Here is an 8,034-nt window from a genome sequence, read left to right as displayed (position 1 = left end):
CCCCAGTTTATGTACTGAGCATGACGTCCCATGGTATGGAATATCCCTTTGGCCAGTTTGGGTCAGCTGTCCTGGCTGTGCCCCCTCCCAGCTTCTTGTGCACCTCCAGCCTTCTCAGTCGGCAGAGCATGGGAAGCTGAAAAGTCCCTGGCTAATGTAAGCACTGCTTAGCAACAACTAAAACATCGGTGTGTTATCAACATTGTTCTCATCCTAAATCCAAAACACAGCACCATACAGGCTACTAGGAAGGAAATTAACTCTATCCCTGCTGAAACCAGGACAATATCATAGGCCTGATCAAAATCTGTCAGGCCATCATAACCCTTTGTGCCAAAGACATGATTTTTGCTAATGCTAGCTGGTTAGCTAGCTTGATTTAACCTTGTTTAGGGGCTAGGGCTTGCAGAATCAGAAAAGCCTATTAACGTAAAAGAACTTTAAGCAATCTCTGTGAACTTCCCAGAACTTTCTCTGCTGGGAAGAAGAATGCAGGAACTACTAATTGTGTAACACTAGTGGTCCAGCAATTCCATCTTCTGTTGTAAAAAAATACAAATAATCCTACAGGTGAGAACTCGGAGATAATCGGTTATTGAATTAAATGTAGCTTCTGCTGTGCTAGTTGAGGCATAATGCGGTATGTTTTCAAAGCCCCACCTGCCCTCATGATCATGTGAAACACTGAGGGTAGATTTTCAATCAGGTTATGGGATTTAGGCACTCAAATCTCATTACATTTTAATTGGATGTAGGCACTCAAATTCCACTGTATTTTAGAAGAATTCAGGCATTCAATCCCGTTATATTTTAATGGGATTTGGGCCTTTCTCTCTCAGGATACTGTGAAATCTGTGACTAGGAGGATGTTTGTTTTCTGACAAAAAAAGCCAATTTTTTTTCTCAGCTGTAGAGTCTTCAGCATGGAGTTTCTCCTAAAGGCAATAATTTCTGTAATTCTAGAATCCTATAATGGTTTGGGTTGGAAGGCACCTTCAAAGATCATCTAGTCCAACCCCCTTGCCGTGGACAGGGACATCTTTCACTAGGTTAGGTTGCTCAAAGTCCCACCCAACCTGACCTTGAACACTTCCAGGGATGGGGCATCCACAGCTTCTCAGGGCAACCTCTTCTGGTGTCTCACCACCCTCATCATACAACATTTCTTCCTTATGTCCCATCTAAACCTACTGTCTTTCAGTTTAAAACCATTGCCCCTTGGCCTATCATTACAGGCCCTGGTAAAAAGTCTGTCCCCATCTTTTTTATAAGCCCCCTTTAAGTATTGAAAGGCCACAATAAGGACTCCCTGGAGCCTTCTCTTCTCCAGGCTGAACAACCCCAACTCTCTCAGCCTTTCTTCATAGGAGAGGTGTTCCAGCCCTCTGATCATTTTTGTGGACCTCCTCTGGACCCGTGCTAACAGGTCCATGTCTTTCTTGTGCTGGGGACCGCGGAGCTGGTCACAGTGCTCCAGGTGGGGTCTCCTTCCAGGTTCAAAAACTACACAACATTAAAAAAGTACAGCTGGATATTTTGAAAGTAGGCATAAGCATTGAAACTGGGAATTCCATAAAATATGGGCATCCAGATCCTGTTGCCATGTCATTCTAATGTGTCTCCACTTCATAGATACTGTATCAGTGTGTGTGTGTGTATGTTGTATTTTAATACTTTCTATGTCTGTGAGATGCTACTTCAGCACATGTTCAGAGGGCCCTTGGCTTTTAAAGGGCTGAAAAAGTTGACCTTTTATACATACCCTCTGAGACCTCCTGCCCTTGGGAGGTTGTACTACACAGTTTCAGATATCCAGTGGTCAAAAAGGACTGAGGGAAAGGTAAGAGATGGGATTTAAACTCCGTTGCTGTCTGGCTCTTTGCAGGTTTGGTCTGACTTTCTGTGATTCACTGCTCTGTGGCTGGCTATGTTCAAACTTACTTTGAAATCATCATGAGGGATCTCGCTTGTGCAGTATAGGCTCCTGGAAGCCTGCACTCCTTGTTCAGAGTTCGAAGTAGCATGCTGAGGACTAGGCTCTCCCAAAGTCCAGTTCTTCGTTAGCTCTAGATCTTTTATGGTTTCTAGGACTTTGTTCTAGCTCAGGTTTTGAATTTCAGACTTGACCCTTGTCCAAAACACTCAGGTGTGGGATACAGATTGGCCCTTTGTCTCTTAACTGATTACTCTCAGCCTGGTAACATCTATATATTATCTTCTGATGCTTGCCATAAACTTTATGTGGTGGTATCCTGATAACAGACTTTTTATGGAATAAAAATAGACTTAATAGACTTTTTGTGGAATACCAGATTCACAGGTATAGTTCAGCTTCTGTGTATTATTCTGGCAATTCACTGAGCTACAAATAGGACTTACCAGCTTTCTATTCAGTTATGCTTGTTATGCTTCTCTCTTAGATGGGAGTCCTTAAGTAAGAAAGCAGAAGCAGCAGCCTCTAAGGAGTTAAAAAATTCCTGCCTGTCAGAGGCTAGGTCTGCTTTGAGTTATAGAGAATTTTTGTCTCTCAGGGACTGCTTTTGGGTAGAGAAGCTCGCAGGTGTTATGGCCAGTATTTTCAGATGAATGAACTATAAGCGTGGATTTTGAAATAATATGAGAGTTATAACACTCGCTGCTGTTCTGTGGCAGGTATCCAGATCCCTAGCAAATTGTGTCCTTCCTTCCTTTTTTCCTCACCATCAGCATTTTCAGCCCCTGTCCTAGCTAGGTATATCTTGCCTTGGCTTTAAAATACACAAGTAATTACGATTACCAACTGCTAATAATGATGTGTCATTAATAAATAAGAATATACGGAAGTATTCTGATAATTGATTGTATTGATGCTTGGGCAAAATTGTCCTAGAAATTGACAACTAAAGACTCATTGACATCTGGCTACCCTCTGAAAAATGAACAAAATACGTAATTTTGACAATAGGTACACTTTATGATATTCCACTGGGGTCCGGCTTTCCCTGCCTTCTTTGCCTTGGTCTTTACTGGTAAAATCAACTTTCAGGGACTCTCAGTCCCCTGTGATCAGTGGGAAAGTTTGGAGCAAGGCAGATTTACCTTGGTGAAAGAGGATTATATTGGGAAACATTTAAACAAATTGGACATATGGAAGTCCAGTGACCTGGTGGGATATGCCCATGAATGTTGAGGGAGTGGGCCAATGTCACTGCAAGGCCACTCGATCATCTTTGAAAGGTCATGGAGGTTGGGGGAGGTTCCTGAGGACTGGCAGAAAGAAGATGTCACTTCCTATTTCAAGAATGACAAGAGGCAGATCTGGGGAGCTACAGGCCTACTGTTAATCCCTGAGAAGGTGATGGAGCAAATAATTCAGGAAACTGTTTCTGAACATGAAGGACAAAAAGGTGATCAAGAGTAGCAGTTAGGAAGGGAAAATCGTGTCTGACCAACCTGATAACTTCCTGTGATGAGATGACTAGCTTGGTGGGTTCGGGAAGAGCAGTGGAAGTTGTTTATCTTGACTTAGTTAAGGCTTTTGACACTGTCTCATGTAACATCCTGACAGATAAACCGATGAAGTAACATCTTCATTAATGACCTTGATGATGGCACAGAGTACACCTTCATCAGGTTTGTGGACAATACAAAACTGAGGAGTGGTTGATATACCAGGTAGTTGTGCTGCCATTCAGAGGGACCTCGACAGGCTGGAGAAATGGGCTGTTAGGAGTCTCATGAAGTTCAACAAAGGGAAATGCAAAGTCCTGCCCCTGGGGAGGCATAACCCCATGGGATAACCAGTACAGGCTGGGAACCAACCTGCTGGAAAGCAGCTTTGCAGAAGAGGCCCTGGGGGTCCTGGTGGACACCAAGCTGAACATGAACAGCAATGTGCCCTTCCGGCAAAGAAGGTGAATTGGTATCCTGGGCTGCATTAGGAGGAGTATGGCCAGCAGGCTGAGGGAGGTGATCCTTCCCCTTTGCTTAGCACTGGTGAGTAACATCTGGAGTGCTGTGTCCAGGTCTGGGCTCCCCAGTACAAGAGAGATGCGGAGGTACTGGAGCAAGTACAGCAAAGGGCCATGATGATGATTGCAGGCTTGGAGCATCTGACAATGAGGAGAAGCTGAGAGAGCTGGGATTGATCAGCCTGGAGGAGAGAAGGTTCAGGGGTGTCTTATCCACGTGCAGAAATAGCTGATGGGAGGGTGCAAAGAAGTTGGAGCCAGGCTTTTCTCAGTGGTGTCCAGTGACAGGATAAGAGTCAGAGGGCACAAACGGATATACAGAAAATTCCATCTGGACATAAGAAAGAACATTTTACTGTGAGGGTGATCAGACACTGGAATAGGTTGCCCAGAGAGGTAGTTGCTTGATGATATTTAAAACCTGACTGGACACAGCCCTGAACAACCTGCTCTAGCTGACCTGGCTTTAATCAGGGGCTGGACTAGACAATCTTGAGAGGTCCCTTGCAACTTCAACCCTTCTGTGATTCTGTGAGCTTAGAGGCCTGTCATCCTGCTGTTACTGCAGAACAAAAAGATACCAGACACAGTTTCTATTTCTGTTTTCTTAAAAGCATCTGAAAGCATCTACTCTTCAAAGAGCATGGGAGCAAAATTTGTTCTCCTTGTTTGCTGTTGGGTGATAAAATAAAATTCAACTTGTAGCAAGTTGACAGGTAATCTTTGAATGTACTTTCTGATACTTTTTTTCTTAATAAGGTTTTTTTTTTCTTCTTTTCTTCTTTTTTCCTCCCTCTAATCAATGTGAAAAGAAAAGAACATTGTAAGGAAAACCCAGGGAGTAGAGAATAAAGAATTGTTGTTAATTGAATAGTAGACTACATGGTTTCTTTTCAATCTAGATAAAATTATTATGACAGAGGTTTCAGGCATTTTGATTGAGGAGTCGTATTCATGTGCAATGACGACTTCATTACATGCATTCGAAGCTTCAAGTTTAAAAATGATTAGTTTGCTCTTAGCTAGAAGAAATGGTTTTAAATGTTCTTTGTTTTACATCATTGAAACATTCGCTCACTTTCCTTGCGGGGAAGAGGTGGTTCTTGCCCAGCAATAACCTTTTGGACACAATGGTACCCTGCGTTGTAATTTGACATGGCAAAGCTTCTGGTCCTTTGATTTGGCCTCTGTAGAAGGTTTTGGTTTTCCCTCCTAATGCTCTACAGCTTACTGTTTTGTGTGGCACACTGTATTTTAATATTGATTTGTGAGATGTCTCAAAAGTATTTCTTTCTCTGTGGGGTAAAGAAGAAACTTGGTCTTGTTAAAACATGAACAGACACACAAGTGGGACAGGCTGTTGTTTCAGGGGTTTCTGTGTGACCTTGGATAAACCATTTCAATTTCACTTTACTGTCAATTCCCAGGTTTTGCATAGGCTCATTAGGCAAGCTAACAAAGTTACAGTGAATATAATCTAAATCTGGAAGGCATCCCTATTACTTGCACAACCCTGTGTTCTGAATTTAAAGCGATGCTTGTCTTTCTGGCACAACACAGCTCTGTTACAATGTGCTCCTTCTGCACGCAGTCACTAATACAGCCCTATAAAGGGCAGTGTTCATTAACTGTATCCTGTGCACAAAGGATGTGAGTTTCATTGTTTTTAACAATAATACAGAAACCTTTCCATTTATTTCCAAAGTTCAAATAGCAGCAGTGGTGTGAAACAGCTTTGTCTTGGAGAAACATGTGGTGCATTGATATGGAAATGAGCACACCCGGTGCTTCAGTAAGTGCCAGGGTGGCAGTGTTCGGTACTGCCACACTTAAGTGAGCTTTTGCATTGTGCTCAGCTTGTGTTCAGCTAGCCAAAATTCAAGCAGTGTTTCCTTCTCTGTTAGAGGTGGACTTTGAAATACTGCTATACTTGACATCCTTGCATGTAAAGTTGGATAGAATCATACTCTTACCCTTTCTTGTGAAGTAGCAACATGTAGTTAGTTGTTTTTAGATTAATGTTATACAATAATATATTTCATTTATGGTAAAAAACACCAGATAATTTGGACTTTGGCTTTGAAGAAGAAAAAATCTCTGTCCTTTAGAAAGACTCCATCTATTGCTTTCTGTTTGTTTAGCGTTTTAGTCTTTTTCTATTTCAACTCTGCCTTGTGAATTGCAATTCAAGAGTATGTTGCACACGGACATGTTAATTTAGCATTAACATTTGCAGGCTACTCTAGGGCCAGAGGCTACTGTTTAGTGATTATTATTATTGCTATCTTGCAGAGCCCAGAAGTGTGCTAAACATTTGCAGACGCATAGAAAAACATTATTTTCTGGATGGATTTGTAACTTTATATTGAACAGGATGAAACAAGCGATGATAACAAATATTTCAGGCACAGGTTGATAAGAGAGAACAAGGGTTATCACATGAAGATCAATCACTTACTCATTTTAGGCCTTGACATAGAATTTTTTATTATCAAACAGTATTTATCGTGATGGATGATTACATGGAGCAAAGGCTCTTTTAGGAGAGATGAGCTCTAGTGGGAATGCTTCAGCCAATCTCAGCTGCAGCAAGTTTCACTGAGTGTGGTAGGAAACGCCTAATCGCAGAAACTGAGAGGCAAGTCCACTGTGCAGTGTGTTCTGCACTACTTGTCTCACTGTCATCTGGACACGGTCCCAGCATCTGGAATGCCCACCCCTTCCTTTTGAACTGCCCGTGTGTCTTATTTCCCAGTGAATATAAGGTATGGGAGGGAAGCAGAGGGTGGGATGGTCCCAGCCTGCCGGCAGGACACAGCCACATCTCGCACCCTCACCCAAGGCTGGGGAAGAGCTCCCAGGTACAGCTCACAGCTTAGAGGTAGTAATAGACACCTGAAATGTCATTTCACCTAGAAACCTGGACACAACCGATCACTAGCATATTGCAGCATTCCCAAAAACTCAATAAATGAAGGGGAAAATTAGACAGTTGGATGAGTGAATAATGTCTTTTATGCGCCGAGGAGGAAGGCAATTTTTAGGATGCCTTTTGAATGAATACATTGCTGTGGCTGGAGGTAATGGAGACATCAGGCATTGCAAGTGTAGGGTGAGACGGGAAACATGAGGGTGGTTATAAGAAAGGTAAGCAAATATCAGGTGGAGTTTTGCTGTCAGAACTGTCACAGATATTTCTAAGGAGATACAGTATATGACGGAACAAAGTCAATATTAAAATGGACATTTTTTAATAAGAAATCAGTATTGCCTTTTGTCACTACAGGCATGAATGCCCATATCCCCACAAATGCATACTACCTGCATAATTTAAAAACACCATCAATTTAATTTTGATGGTGTTAACTTCAATGGAATAAGTGTTCCTAAATGCTCTGATGTGTTAGCCTGACTCTCACTGGACGATATTAAGGACTTGGAGTTTCAGCATGAAGACCTTGGCCTACTAAGTCCACTGAGTCCACAATTGCCACTGAAAATTGTTTTAATCTTTTAATCGAGATACAGAAAAAAGAAGAAAAGTAGTTACAGTATTTGAAATGTAGTTTAAGTGAGGTTTTGAAGTATACATTTTAAAATAAAACCTGTAACTATAAAAATACGTAATACAGTGAAAGGTAAAAAGTTTTCATTTCACCAGCATCCCCTAATTGCTTTCCTTTGTATATAAAAAGATTTTAGAAGGAAGTTATTCCTCCTGTTAAACTATATTATAGCTGGTATTAAAGACTTTATCAAATGTCTTTTTGGAAAAAGAAAAATTTATTTGAGGTGGATTAAAGCTATTGCTTTTCTTAAGTTTATGTTCCCATATGGCTTTGCTGGGAACAAAACAAGACATAGATACAAAAGGGGAGAGAACAACAAAAGCTGACATTGCACTTTTTATTGTTGGTGCTGATTTTTAGCTTGCAGCTTCATGAGTTGGAATGACAGGCACACTATGCCATCTATGCATCCAGCCCAAGACCCAGCAAACCTGCATCAGCCACCTTTCAGGTTGTGAGTTGACAATGAAATGAGAAGAGGTTCTGTCTTGGTTGGCTAAATCAGATTTCTTTCA

This window comes from Aptenodytes forsteri, unplaced genomic scaffold (genome assembly GCF_000699145.1).
Source record: "Aptenodytes forsteri isolate BGI_AS27 unplaced genomic scaffold, ASM69914v1 Scaffold206, whole genome shotgun sequence".
In the NCBI taxonomy this organism is placed as follows: domain Eukaryota; kingdom Metazoa; phylum Chordata; class Aves; order Sphenisciformes; family Spheniscidae; genus Aptenodytes; species Aptenodytes forsteri.
Note: the sequence above shows the minus strand (reverse complement) of the source record.